The 13,406-nt window shown below is 34.8% G+C and overlaps 1 long non-coding RNA gene across 1 annotated transcript in view; it reads left to right on the top strand.

Moving 5' to 3' along the window:
• LOC140827667 (uncharacterized) overlaps nucleotides 1-10,575 on the top strand; it is a 76,847-nt gene extending 66,272 nt beyond the window's left edge. The window contains exon 3 of the long non-coding RNA XR_012117001.1: nucleotides 10,565-10,575. This is a non-coding gene — a long non-coding RNA (uncharacterized lncRNA). The remainder of the gene's footprint in view (nucleotides 1-10,564) is intronic.
• Nucleotides 10,576-13,406: the final 2,831 nt, after the last annotated feature.

Below are 13,406 nucleotides of genomic sequence, written 5' to 3'. Positions count from 1 at the left end.
ATGGGCAGATAAGATTCCCTTTGAAGGTTTTGTGGCGAGGACATCTTTTAGGCTGAGTTATTTCTTGTGCACTTTCAGTGTCATGGGTTTGCTTCTATTCCCAAGAACAAAGGATCAAAAGATTAGACTGAATAAATTCATGAAGGACGACGATCTTCTTGAACAAAATGCCAATGCATCAGACATGAATTGTGACAAAACACGATGTTTTCTTCGAGTTAATCTTTGAGCTTATAAATGTGGCGGTTTTGAACAAGGGTCACTTGTTTGTACGTGTCACCCAACGCTGTTGAGAATATGTCATGGACGATGTTCTCTCACTATGCAGAATATACTTCTTATCATACTTGTTTTCGAAAAAATTTCATGACAGATTGTTTCTCAACACATTGTACCATATGCAGATCTGCATGTGATAACCATGGACTTTAAGTACCTGAGTCTTATTGAGATCATATTTTGTTCAGTTGCCATCTTGTAAGTTGGAGCATCACATACCTGGAGATCCTGCGGTCAAGGAGTCGTATAGGTGCCCAATAGGTTTAGTTCAAGGAAGGCTAGTCTTTTGAATGCAGAAGAGCTTGCTTTCAGAAGTTTTTATAGTCAATACCATTTTGCTATCATTCTTTGCGCTTTTTTGGTCATACAGCAGGAAACCAATGGCTAGTGCACTTTGTGAGGCAAGCCTATTTTCTGTGCTTCGAATGGAATAATGGAAGGCATCATTTGTAAGGCGGAAGAGGAAGGAGATTTATGTTCTGGTCATGAATATGAGATCCACCGCTTATAGGATTGTTCTTGCCACCATTGTCTTAGAGCAACAAGTAGAAGATGTCAAATTCATGTGATTTCTTGCAGCCTTTCACGACGCCACACTTCTAACAGATTACGAGGTATATATTAAATGATTTTTGTGTAAGAGATCTCACGATAGAATTTTCTTCATACAAGTTCTTTCTAAGGAATTAACTATAATTTTTGGATGATGTGTAATATTTTCTTTAAAATTTAGATAAGTTTGATATAATATTATATTAGTGAATTTAGGATAATATATTTCTTCAATTTTTAATCTTAAGTAATGTGGATAATTTTCTTAAACAAGTAAAAGAGCACGGCTCTGTTAATGATTTAGGAGTCAACCTGGTTAGAAACACTGTCTGTGGACTATTACGGGCTGATAAGATTCCCTTTGAAGGTTTTTTGGCGAGGAAATCTTTTAGGCTGAGTTATATTGTAACGTCCCGATAATTTGAAGGTTCAAGTAAACCACATGCATGCAATTTATTAAATTTCTTGGTATTTTATTTATTTGTTTTAAAGCATCAAATGCATGTTTATTTCATAAATTATGGGTTTAATTATTTGTATGTATTTTATGCATTATTATTGCATAATAGAATTTATTTCATGAAATTTTAAAGGTTCATGCATTAAAGATTTTTAAGTTGCATTTCGCGCTCGAACGAGGAATGGAGACCGGGAAATTTCAAGAAAATTATTTTAATTACATGATTTGTTTTAAATATTAAATTAAGATGTTTTAAAAGTATTTTTCAGGTATTGGGATTTATTGTGTATTTTTAACTGCAAGATTTTAATTTTTATCGGTACTCAAAATTTATCGAATCGGGAGACTTTTTGAGGGTTCGGTTAATATATTTAAAATCTTTCCAACACGAAATATTTTTTGAGAGTGTCTTTTGATTTAATGGGCCTACTTTTAAGCTTAATTGACTTAAACTCTTTTAATTCCTTTTAATTTATAATAAGGGCCATTAACCTAATTATTAACTATTTAAATAATACACATTTGACCCTACAAACATTATCACCCTTTTCTCAACAACCGACACCCCCATTCAGCATTCCTTATCCTCATTTTCAGAAATTTTTCCCCACGGTTTCATCATTTCCAGCTGGAGGTTCCATCGGTTTGCTCTTGTTCTTGCAAAAGAAATTCATCCGGGTCTCCCTCTTCTTGTTTCGTTCATCAACTATCTAAGGCACGCTTTGTATCCTTCTTTCTGCATCATTCACGCCATTATATGCTGTTACATGTGTGCTCGCATACGAAAAATGTTTAAACCCGTTGTTGCTTCATTTATGCATTCGGTTTTCAAGTGATCATGCTACCCTTAGTTTGATACTCACGTTTCTGATAATCTGTGCAAAGGGCTGCTGTGAGGTGTTGATAAGGGGCTGTGATTAGTGTCAAGATGTTGTATAAAGATTTAAACCAAATGCAGATCGTGTAGGGTGAGAGACCAAGAGCAATGTTTCAATAGGTTGGCTCGATCTTTGGGGTTCTATCATGCTGGGTGCAACCAGCTGAGCAGGGGCTTAGACGAGCCTTAGATCAGACCCTGGTGGGTCTGATACGAGGCTTGGAAGGGCTCGGCTCTTGCTGGAACCATCCAAGGCGCTGTGGATCGAAATGGTAGAAGTTTGGCTTTGGTTTGGACGTTTGGGAGAATAGCGAGTTGTAGGGGGCTGCGGCTTACATAGAGGTGCAGCCGTGGGTTCAGCAGGTCCAGTGGGAGCCTAGGGTGGTCTAGGTATGGTTGGTTAAGGGCTGAGCCGTTGGGTGAAGGCTAGGAACGAAACTAAGGGAGGTACATGAACTTGAGTTTGAGTTGTGTATGTTCTGAAAATTCAGCAGCATACCAGCGAGATTTTAAAGGTGCTAATGGGTTCTAATTGAGTGGATTAAAGTCTGGTATGGTGTTGTTAAGTCATGTTTTAAGTTTGGTAAAATTTGGGGAAGTTTCGGTTCGATTCGGGTTAAAACCGAGACCTCGGTCCAAGTTTTAAAACAATTCGGTTAAGTTATGAAATGAGCTCGATTTTACGTCTAGGGATGCTTTTGAATATGTTTTGGGACATTTTTAGGAGTTTGGTAAGTTTCAGATCAAAATAATGAGTTTTGGATTTATCTGGGATTTAGTCGCCGCACGAAACGTAAATTAAAGGATTAATTAAAACGCCTAGATTTAAGCTTGATAAAATTATGGAAAATTATATTTAAGCTCAAATAATTATTAGAATTCTAAATTTTTAATTTGGGAATTTTATGCTAAGGTTTGGTTTAATTCGGGATTAAAACGCATTAATATGTTATAGTTAAAGATTAATTTAAAAAGTCATAGATTTAAGCCAAATAAAAATATGGGAAAGTTCATGTAGGCTTAAATAATTATTTGGGACATGTTAGAGTCAATGGAATTAAGAAAATGTCAAAAATGTGAAATTTTACGTCTAGGGGCAAAACGGTAATTTTTGGGTTTCCAGGGGCAAAATGGTCATTTTGCACCCGGGGTGAGATTTTGGTCCTGACAGCGCCCTGAGCACATTTTATCATGATTTAAATGTTTATGCATCACGTTTATGATTTTTACGCAATTATGATAAATACGGTGCATGCTTGGTTTAAAGGAAAAAGTTACGTATATGCATATTTTTATTAAGTGATGATTATGATGCTATTTTTGAAGGATATGATTTGGTTGTGACTGACGATGTATACGTATACGATGATATGAGATATGATGAGCTGAGGCCAAGGCTCAGTGGACAGGTAATGCTGTCGCTGATGTCCCCGCCGCCGGGTTCCGCGGTTTTTATAGATGGATCCATCGATAGAGCTGATACGAAAGTCACAACTAATGAACTGAATTCAATTAAAAAGAACACGTATACGTATATGATGACATGAGATGATATGTTTTGACACGATATGATTTTACACGACATGTATACGTATATGATGACATGAGATGACATGTTTTGAGACGATATGATTTTACACGACACGTATACGTATATGATGACATGAGATGACATGCTATGATTATTACCATGGTTTTAAAGGACACGTTTACATATATGATTTTTACTGCAGACACGAATGCTTTTAAGTTCATGAAAGATATATTGAGTATGATATTTTTCACTGCTGTGTGCTATGTATATGTACTTGTTATTAACGGTGCATGTGTGTTGAGTCTTTAGACTCACTAGGCGTGTGTGATGCAGGTGAGCTTAATGATGAGGAGACTGGAGGTGCCGAACTCTGAGTAGGCAGACCTGGTGCGGTGACATGACCCGAGGACCACGTGTTTTCCGCATTACGATTTATGAAATTGAGAGGAGATAATATTTTCATACGTCGATTATTTTAAGATTTATACTCGTTTATGTTTACGTATGATTTTTTAAAAAAAATATTCCGCATTTCTAAAAAAAACGAGTGAGACGTTTCATATATCTTGTGCACTTTCAGTGTCATTGGTTTGCATCTATTCCCAAGAACAAAGGATCAAAAGATTAGCTTGAATAAATTCTTGAAGGACGACGATCTTCTTGAACAAAATGCCAATGCATCAGACATGAATTATGACAAAACACGATGTTTTCTTCGAGTTAATCTTTGAGCTTATAAAGGTGGTGGTTTTGAACAAGGGGCACTTGTTTGTACGTGTCACCCAACGCTGTTGAGAATATTTTATGGACGAGGTTCTCTCACTATTCAGAATATACTTCTTATCATACTTGTTTTCAAAAAAATTTCATGACAGAGTGTTTCTCAACACATTGTACCATATTTAGATCTACATGTGATAACCATGGACTTGAAGTACCTGAGTCTTATTTAGATCATATTTTGTTCAGTTTCCATCTTGTAAGTGGGAGCATCACATACCTGGAGATCCTGCGGTCAAGGAGTCGTATAGGTGCCCAATAGGTTTAGTTCGAGGAAGGCTAGTCTTTTTAATGCAGAAGAGCTTGCTTTCAGAAGTTTTCATAGTCAATACCATTTCGCTATCATTCTTTGTGCTTTTTTGGTCATACAGCAGGAAACCAATGGCTAGAGAACTTTGTGAGGCAAGCCTATTTTCTGGGCCTTCGAATGAAACAATGGAAGGCATCACTTGTAAGGCGGATGAGGAAGGATATTTATGTGATGGCCAGGAATATGAAATACACTGCTTATAGGCTTGCTCTTTCCACCGTTGTCTTAGAGCAACAAGTAGAAGATGTCAAATACATGTGATTTCTTGCAGCCTTTCACGACGCCACACTTCTAGCAGATTATGAGGTATATATTAAATGATTTTTGTGTAAGAGATCCAGCGATAGAATTTTCTTCATACAAGTTCTTTCTAAGAAATTAACTATAATTTTTGGATGATGAGTAATATTTTCTTTCAATATTTGATAAGTTTGAGATAATATTATATTAGTGAATTTAGGATAATATATTTCTTCAACGTTTGATCTTAAGTAATGTGGATAATTTTCTTAAACAAATAAAAGGGCAGGACTCTGATAATGATTTAGGAGTCGACCTGGTGAGAAACACTGTGTGTGGACTATCATGGGCAGATAAGATTCCCTTTGAAGGTTTTGTGGCGAGGACATCTTTTAGGCTGAGTTATTTCTTGTGCACTTTCAGTGTCATGGGTTTGCTTCTATTCCCAAGAACAAAGGATCAAAAGATTAGACTGAATAAATTCATGAAGGACGACGATCTTCTTGAACAAAATGCCAATGCATCAGACATGAATTGTGACAAAACACGATGTTTTCTTCGAGTTAATCTTTGAGCTTATAAATGTGGCGGTTTTGAACAAGGGTCACTTGTTTGTACGTGTCACCCAACGCTGTTGAGAATATGTCATGGACGATGTTCTCTCACTATGCAGAATATACTTCTTATCATACTTGTTTTCGAAAAAATTTCATGACAGATTGTTTCTCAACACATTGTACCATATGCAGATCTGCATGTGATAACCATGGACTTTAAGTACCTGAGTCTTATTGAGATCATATTTTGTTCAGTTGCCATCTTGTAAGTTGGAGCATCACATACCTGGAGATCCTGCGGTCAAGGAGTCGTATAGGTGCCCAATAGGTTTAGTTCAAGGAAGGCTAGTCTTTTTAATGCAGAAGAGCTTGCTTTCAGAAGTTTTTATAGTCAATACCATTTCGCTATCATTCTTTGCGCTTTTTTGGTCATACAGCAGGAAACCAATGGCTAGTGCACTTTGTGAGGCAAGCCTATTTTCTTTGCTTCGAATGGAATAATGGAAGGCATCATTTGTAAGGCAGAAGAGGAAGGAGATTTATGTTCTGGTCATGAAGATGAGATCCACTGCTTATAGGATTGTTCTTGCCACCATTGTCTTAGAGCAACAAGTAGAAGATGTCAAATTCATGTGATTTCTTGCAGCCTTTCACGACGCCAGACTTCTAACAGATTACGAGGTATATATTAAATGATTTTTGTGTAAGAGATCTCACGATAGAATTTTCTTCATACAAGTTCTTTCTAAGGAATTAACTATAATTTTTGGATGATGAGTAATATTTTCTTTAAAATTTAGATAAGTTTGATATAATATTATATTAGTGAATTTAGGATAATATATTTCTTCAATTTTTAATCTTAAGTAATGTGGATAATTTTCTTAAACAAGTTAAAGAGCACGGCTCTGATAATGATTTAGGAGTCAACCTGGTTAGAAACACTGTCTGTGGACTATTACGGGCTGATAAGATTCCCTTTGAAGGTTTTTTGGCGAGGACATCTTTTAGGCTGAGTTATATCTTGTGCACTTTCAGTGTCATTGGTTTGCATCTATTCCCAAGAAGAAAGGATCAAAAGATTAGCTTGAATAAATTCTTGAAGGACGACGATCTTCTTGAACAAAATGCCAATGCATCAGACATGAATTATGACAAAACACGATGTTTTCTTCTAGTTAATCTTTGAGCTTATAAAGGTGGTGGTTTTGAACAAGGGGCACTTGTTTGTACGTGTCACCCAACGCTGTTGAGAATATTTTATGGACGAGGTTCTCTCACTATTCAGAATATACTTCTTATCATACTTGTTTTCAAAAAAATTCATGACAGAGTGTTTCTCAACACATTGTACCATATGCAGATCTACATGTGATAACCATGGACTTGAAGTACCTGAGTCTTATTTAGATCATATTTTGTTCAGTTTCCATCTTGTAAGTGGGAGCATCACATACCTGGAGATCCTGCGGTCAAGGAGTCGTATAGGTGCCCAATAGGTTTAGTTCGAGGAAGGCTAGTATTTTTAAAGCAGAAGAGCTTGCTTTCAGAAGTTTTCATAGTCAATACCATTTCGCTATCATTCTTTGTGCTTTTTTGGTCATACAGCAGGAAACCAATGGCTAGAGAACTTTGTGAGGCAAGCCTATTTTCTGGGCTTCGAATGAAACAATGGAAGGCATCACTTGTAAGGCGGATGAGGAAGGATATTTATGTGCTGGTCAGGAATATGAAATACACTGCTTATAGGCTTGCTCTTTCCACCGTTGTCTTAGAGCAACAAGTAGAAGATGTCAAATTCATGTGATTTCTTGCAGCCTTTCACGACGCCACACTTCTAGCAGATTATGAGGTATATATTAAATGATTTTTGTGTAAGAGATCCAGCGATAGAATTTTCTTCATACAAGTTCTTTCTAAGTAATTAACTATAATTTTTGGATGATGAGTAATATTTTCTTTCAATATTTGATAAGTTTGAGATAATATTATATTAGTGAATTTAGGATAATATATTTCTTCAACGTTTGATCTTAAGTAATGTGGATAATTTTCTTAAAAAAATAAAAGGGCAGGGCTCTGATAATGATTTAGGAGTCGACCTGGTGAGAAACACTGTGTGTGGACTATCATGGGCAGATAAGATTCCCTTTGAAGGTTTTGTGGCGAGGACATCTTTTAGGCTGAGTTATTTCTTGTGCACTTTCAGTGTCATGGGTTTGCTTCTATTCCCAAGAACAAAGGATCAAAAGATTAGCTTGAATAAATTCATGAAGGACGACGATCTTCTTGAACAAAATGCCAATGCATCAGACATGAATTGTGACAAAACACGATGTTTTCTTCGAGTTAATCTTTGAGCTTATAAATGTGGCGGTTTTGAACAAGGGTCACTTGTTTGTTCATGTCACCCAACGCTGTTGAGAATATGTCATGGACGAGGTTCTCTCACTATGCAGAATATACTTCTTATCATACTTGTTTTCGAAAAAATTTCATGACAGAGTGTTTCTCAACACATTGTACCATATGCAGATCTGCATGTGATAACCATGGACTTTAAGTACCTGAGTCTTATTGAGATCATATTTTGTTCAGTTGCCATCTTGTAAGTTGGAGCATCACATACCTGGAGATCCTGCGGTCAAGGAGTCGTATAGGTGCCCAATAGGTTTAGTTCAAGGAAGGCTAGTCTTTTGAATGCAGAAGAGCTTGCTTTCAGAAGTTTTTATAGTCAATACCATTTCGCTATCATTCTTTGCGCTTTTTTGGTCATACAGCAGGAAACCAATGGCTAGAGAACTTTATGAGGCAAGCCTATTTTCTGGACTTCGAATGAAACAATGGAAGGCATCACGTGTAAGGCGGATAAGGAAGGAGATTTATGTGCTGGTCAGGAATATGAAATACACTGCTTATAGGCTTGCTCTTGCCACCGTTGTCTTAGAGAAACAAGTAGAAGATGTCAAATTCATGTGATTTCTTTCAGCCTTTCATGATGCCACACTTCTAGGAGATTATGAGGTATTTATTAAATGATTTTTGTGTAAGAGATCTAGCGATAGAATTTTCTTCATACAAGTTCTTTCTAAGAAATTAACTATAATTTTTGTACGATGAGTAATATTTTCTTTCAAATTTAGATAAGTTTGAGATAATCTTATATTAGTGAATTTTGGATAATATATTTCTTAAACGTTTGATATTAAGTAATGTGGATGTAAAAGAGCACGGCTCTGATAATGATTTAGGAGTCGACCTGGTGAGAAACACTGTGTGTGGACTATCATGGGCAGATAAGATTCCATTTGAAGGTTTTGTGGCGAGGACATCTTTTAGGCTGAGTTATTTCCTGTGCACTTTCAGTGTCATTGGTTTGCTTCTATTCCCAAGAACAAAGGATCAAAATATTAGCTTGAATAAATTCATGAAGGACGATGATCTTCTTGAACAAAATGTCAATGCATCAGACATGAATTGTGACAAAACACGATATTTTCTTCGAGTCAATCTTTGAGCTTATAAATGTGTTGGTTTTGTACAAGGGACACTTGTTTGTACGTGTCACCCAACGCTGTTTAGAATATGTTATGGACGAGGTTCTCTCAACATTCAGAATATACTTCTTATCATACTTGTTTTCGAAAAAGTTTCACGACCGATTGTTTCTCAACACATTGTACCATAAGCATATCTTCAAGTGATAACCATGGACTGAAGTACCTGAGTCTTATTTAGATCATATTTTGTTCAGTTGCCATCTTGTAAGTTGGAGCATCACATACCTGGAAATCCTGTGGTCAATGAGTCGTATAGGTGCCAAATAGGTTTAGTTCAAGGAAGGCAAGTCTTTTTAATGCAGAAGTGCCTGCTTTCAGAAGTTTTATAGTCAATACCATTTCGCTGTCATTCTTTGCGCTTTTTTGGTCATACAGCAGGAAACCAATGGCTAGAGCACTTTGTGAGGCAAGCCTATTTTTTGGTCTTCGAATGAAACAACGGAAGGCATCACTTGTAAGGCGGATGAGGAAAGAGATTTATGTGCTGGTCAAGAATATGAAATAGATTGCTTATAGGCTTGCTCTTACCAGCATTGTCTTAGAGCAACAAGAAGAAGATGACAAATTCATTGATTTCTTGCAGCCATTCACGACACCACACTTCTAGCAGATTGTGAGGTATATATTAAATGATTTTTGTGTAAGAGATATAGCGATATAATTTTCTTCATACAAGTTCTTTCTAAGAAATTAACTATAATTTTTGTATGATGAGTAATATTTGCTTTCAAATTTAGATAAGTTTGAGATAATCTTATATTAGTGAATTTAGGATAATATATTTCTTAAACGTTTGATCTTAATAAATGTGGATAATTTTCTTAAACATGTAAAAGAGCACAGCTCTGATAATGATTTAGAAGTTAACCTTGTGAGAAACACTGCCTTTGGACTATCAGGGGCTGATAAGTTTCCATTTGAAGGTTTTGTGGCGAGGATATATTTTAGGCTGAGTTATTTCCTGTTCACTTTCAGTGTCATTGGTTTGCTTCTATTCCCAAGAACAAAGGATCAAAAGATTAGCTTGAATAAATTCATGAAGGACGATGATCTTCTTGAACAAAATGCCAATGCATCAGACATGAATTGTTACAAAACACGATGTTTTCTTGGAGTTAACCTTTGAGCTTGTAAAGGCGGTGGTTATTAACAAGGGGCACTTGTTTTTACGTGTCACCCAACGCTGTTGAGAATATGTTATGGACGAGGCTCTCTCACTATTCAGAATATACTTCTTATCATACTTGTTTTCGAAAAAATTTCACGACCGATTGTTTCACAACACATTGTACCGTAAGCATATCTTCATGTGATAACCATGGACTTGAAGTACCTGAGTCTTATTGAGATCATATTTTGTTCAGTTGCCATCTTGTAAGTGGGAGCATCACATACCTGGAGATCCTGCGGTCAAGGAGTCGTATAGGTGCCCAATAGGTTTAGTTCGAGGAAGGAAAGTCTTTTTAATGCAGAAGTTCCTGCTTTCAGAAGTTTTCATAGTCAATGCCATTTCGCTATCATTCTTTGCGCTTTTTTGGTCATACAGCAGGAAACCAATGGCTAGAGCACTTTGTGAGGCAAGCCTATTTTCCGGGCTTCGAATGGAACAATGGAAGGCATCACTTGTAAGGCGGAGGAGGAAGGAGATTTATGTTCCAGGTAGGAATATGAGATCCACTGCTTATAGGCTTGATCTTGCCACCGTTGTCTTAGAGCAACCAGTAGAAGATGTCAAATTCATGTGATTTCTTGCAGCCTTTCGCGACGCCACACTTCTAGCAGATTATGAGGTATATATTAACTGATTTTTGTGTAAGAGATCTAACGATAGAATTTTCTTCCTACAAGTTTTTTCTAAGAAATTAATTATAATTTTTGGATGATGAGTGATATTTTATTTCAATTTAGATAAGTTTGAGATAATCTTATATTAGTGAATCTAGGATAATATATTTCTTCAACGTTTGATCTTAAATTAAATAAGGTCGTATGTGATGTTAAATAAATTGGGCATTCACGATACTAAACTAGGAAATATTGTAGAAAGAAATATATTATATTTCGAACTTCCGTAAACAATATTTGTATTACTAACTTTCATTTGCAATATATTTTGTTAGTTGTTTACTGCTCAATTTCTATTGATTTCTTTTGGTTTACTAAATTTGGTTTAAATGAAAAATGTTATTTGTCAAAATTTAACTATACGTCAAACGTGGGAAATATGGTTCATATTGAGTTGGATGGGTGATGGATTTTGTCCTATTTTTTCAATATTAAATAGAAATAAATCCATGTTCAATAATCGTTTCTAAGAAATCAATTATGAATTAAATTTAAAAGATATAAATTCCATAAAATTCTATGAAAATGTATATGTATAGAAATCTTGTAAATTAAATTGTAAAATATTTACAATTCTCTGACATTCTACCGAATAAATAAGAATTATCTGTTTGTTCCACAAAAATATATCATTTTAAAAAAGTTATTAAATATCTGGAATGAACATATCCTCCGTTGTTTAGATCTATTTTAGACTAATTAATCTCCGCCAGCTAAATATTATAATATATTTTGGTAATTTATATATAAATTTATCAACTATTAACAAACTATTTCAAGTTTCACAAAAAAATTTAAATTTGGCTAAAAATATTACATATCCAAAAGATATTTTATTTTGGATAATATACAAAATTGGTCAAAGATTGTAAAGTGAACTTAACTATCAATTTTTTTTCCTATGAAAAAAGTGATTTAAAGTTTCTCTCAAAATAAACTTTCACCAATTTTATCTTAAAATCAGAGAAGAATAGATAAGTTAAATAACATATTATATATAATTTTTCAAAATGAAACCCATATATGTATAACAATTCTAAAACAATCAGATTATGCCAAACTTCTTTACAAGAATTTATTAAATAATAAATATCAAGTTAATTTTTAAATATAATTATATTATATTATATACCTTATATTTACTTCTTGAGCTATTTATTCCATCATCAAACATCTTACGTCTTACATGCTATTCTGTCATTTCTAATTATATCTGTATATTCTGAAATTTTATCTACTCGAACTATAGAAGTTTATATTAATCTTCAATATATTAATTACACTTGTACAACTATTACTAACAAATTTGTACTCACTTCATTGACCTCTATATTAAGGTAGTATGCACCTGAACTATTTGATATTTTACAAATATGTATTATTATTTTGAGAAGTATAATTCAAATCATGTAAAAAGATTCGATACATTGATTTCCAAGGACACCAAGCTAATAATAAAAATATAATGAGTAAGAAGTAAGCGAAAAAAATACTGGAATTTATGTATTTCAACGATGGATATTTTTCACTACTCTCATTTTTAATAATAAGATAATTTAAAGAGAAGTATAAACATTTTATCTAGGAAAATAACCAGTATAGAAGTCTATATTATTAACTGTCATATGTTTAAAATTGAATTAATACACCAAATTTCAAGACAGAAATGTTAAAGCTACCAAGTGAAACTAACCAACCTCAATTGATTTCTCCTCTAGTGTAGAGGTCGAGGATTCTAAGTACTCTTCTTTCCTTATTCCTCCATTCATAGAGGACTTGAATTTAAAAAAGAAAAAACAATAATACATATAAAATTATTTTGGATAATGGAAGTTCTGCCCTTGGTGAATGTCATCACAAAATATAAATGACGTTACAAGCAGCAAGTTTAAAAGTAGCAGTAATAGTTAAGCAGTTTACATAATCAATTGTTTGTTCACAAACAGGAACTTAAAGACAAGCTAAAGGAGCTTAAAAACGAAGAACTAATCAGCAGCTTCATCCTCATCAGAAGCAGTATTGGAAGGACCAGCCTCAAAACATCATTTGTTTGTTCAGAAGTCATGTCCAGTAAGCATAAATAGGTGTCCCTCATACGAGTGAAGTTCACAATATGCTCCTGCAAGAAGGTAGTGGTAACAGGAAGAGTGACAGGAACATCGTTAGTAGTAATATGGACTTCATTCTGGGCACCATAAGAGAATCAAAGTGGCATATCAATTTTTCTGTTCGTTGGAGTAAGGCAGATGCATTTACGAGCTGTTCAGGAGCATCAGAAACCACTTCATGTGCTTCTTTCTGAAATCCTTGAAAGAGCAGCATTCCATATATTAGTGTGGGAAATGGCAGGCCGTTGGATCGTGACGCAGTTTTGGCAAACTTCATGACTAGTTTAAATGCCGATTTCACAAA

The sequence above is a fragment of the Primulina eburnea genome, chromosome 3, assembly GCF_022965805.1.
Source record: "Primulina eburnea isolate SZY01 chromosome 3, ASM2296580v1, whole genome shotgun sequence".
NCBI lineage: Eukaryota > Viridiplantae > Streptophyta > Magnoliopsida > Lamiales > Gesneriaceae > Primulina > Primulina eburnea.
The sequence above is the reverse complement of the archived record's forward strand: the minus strand, read 5'-3'. Positions and strand labels throughout refer to the sequence as shown.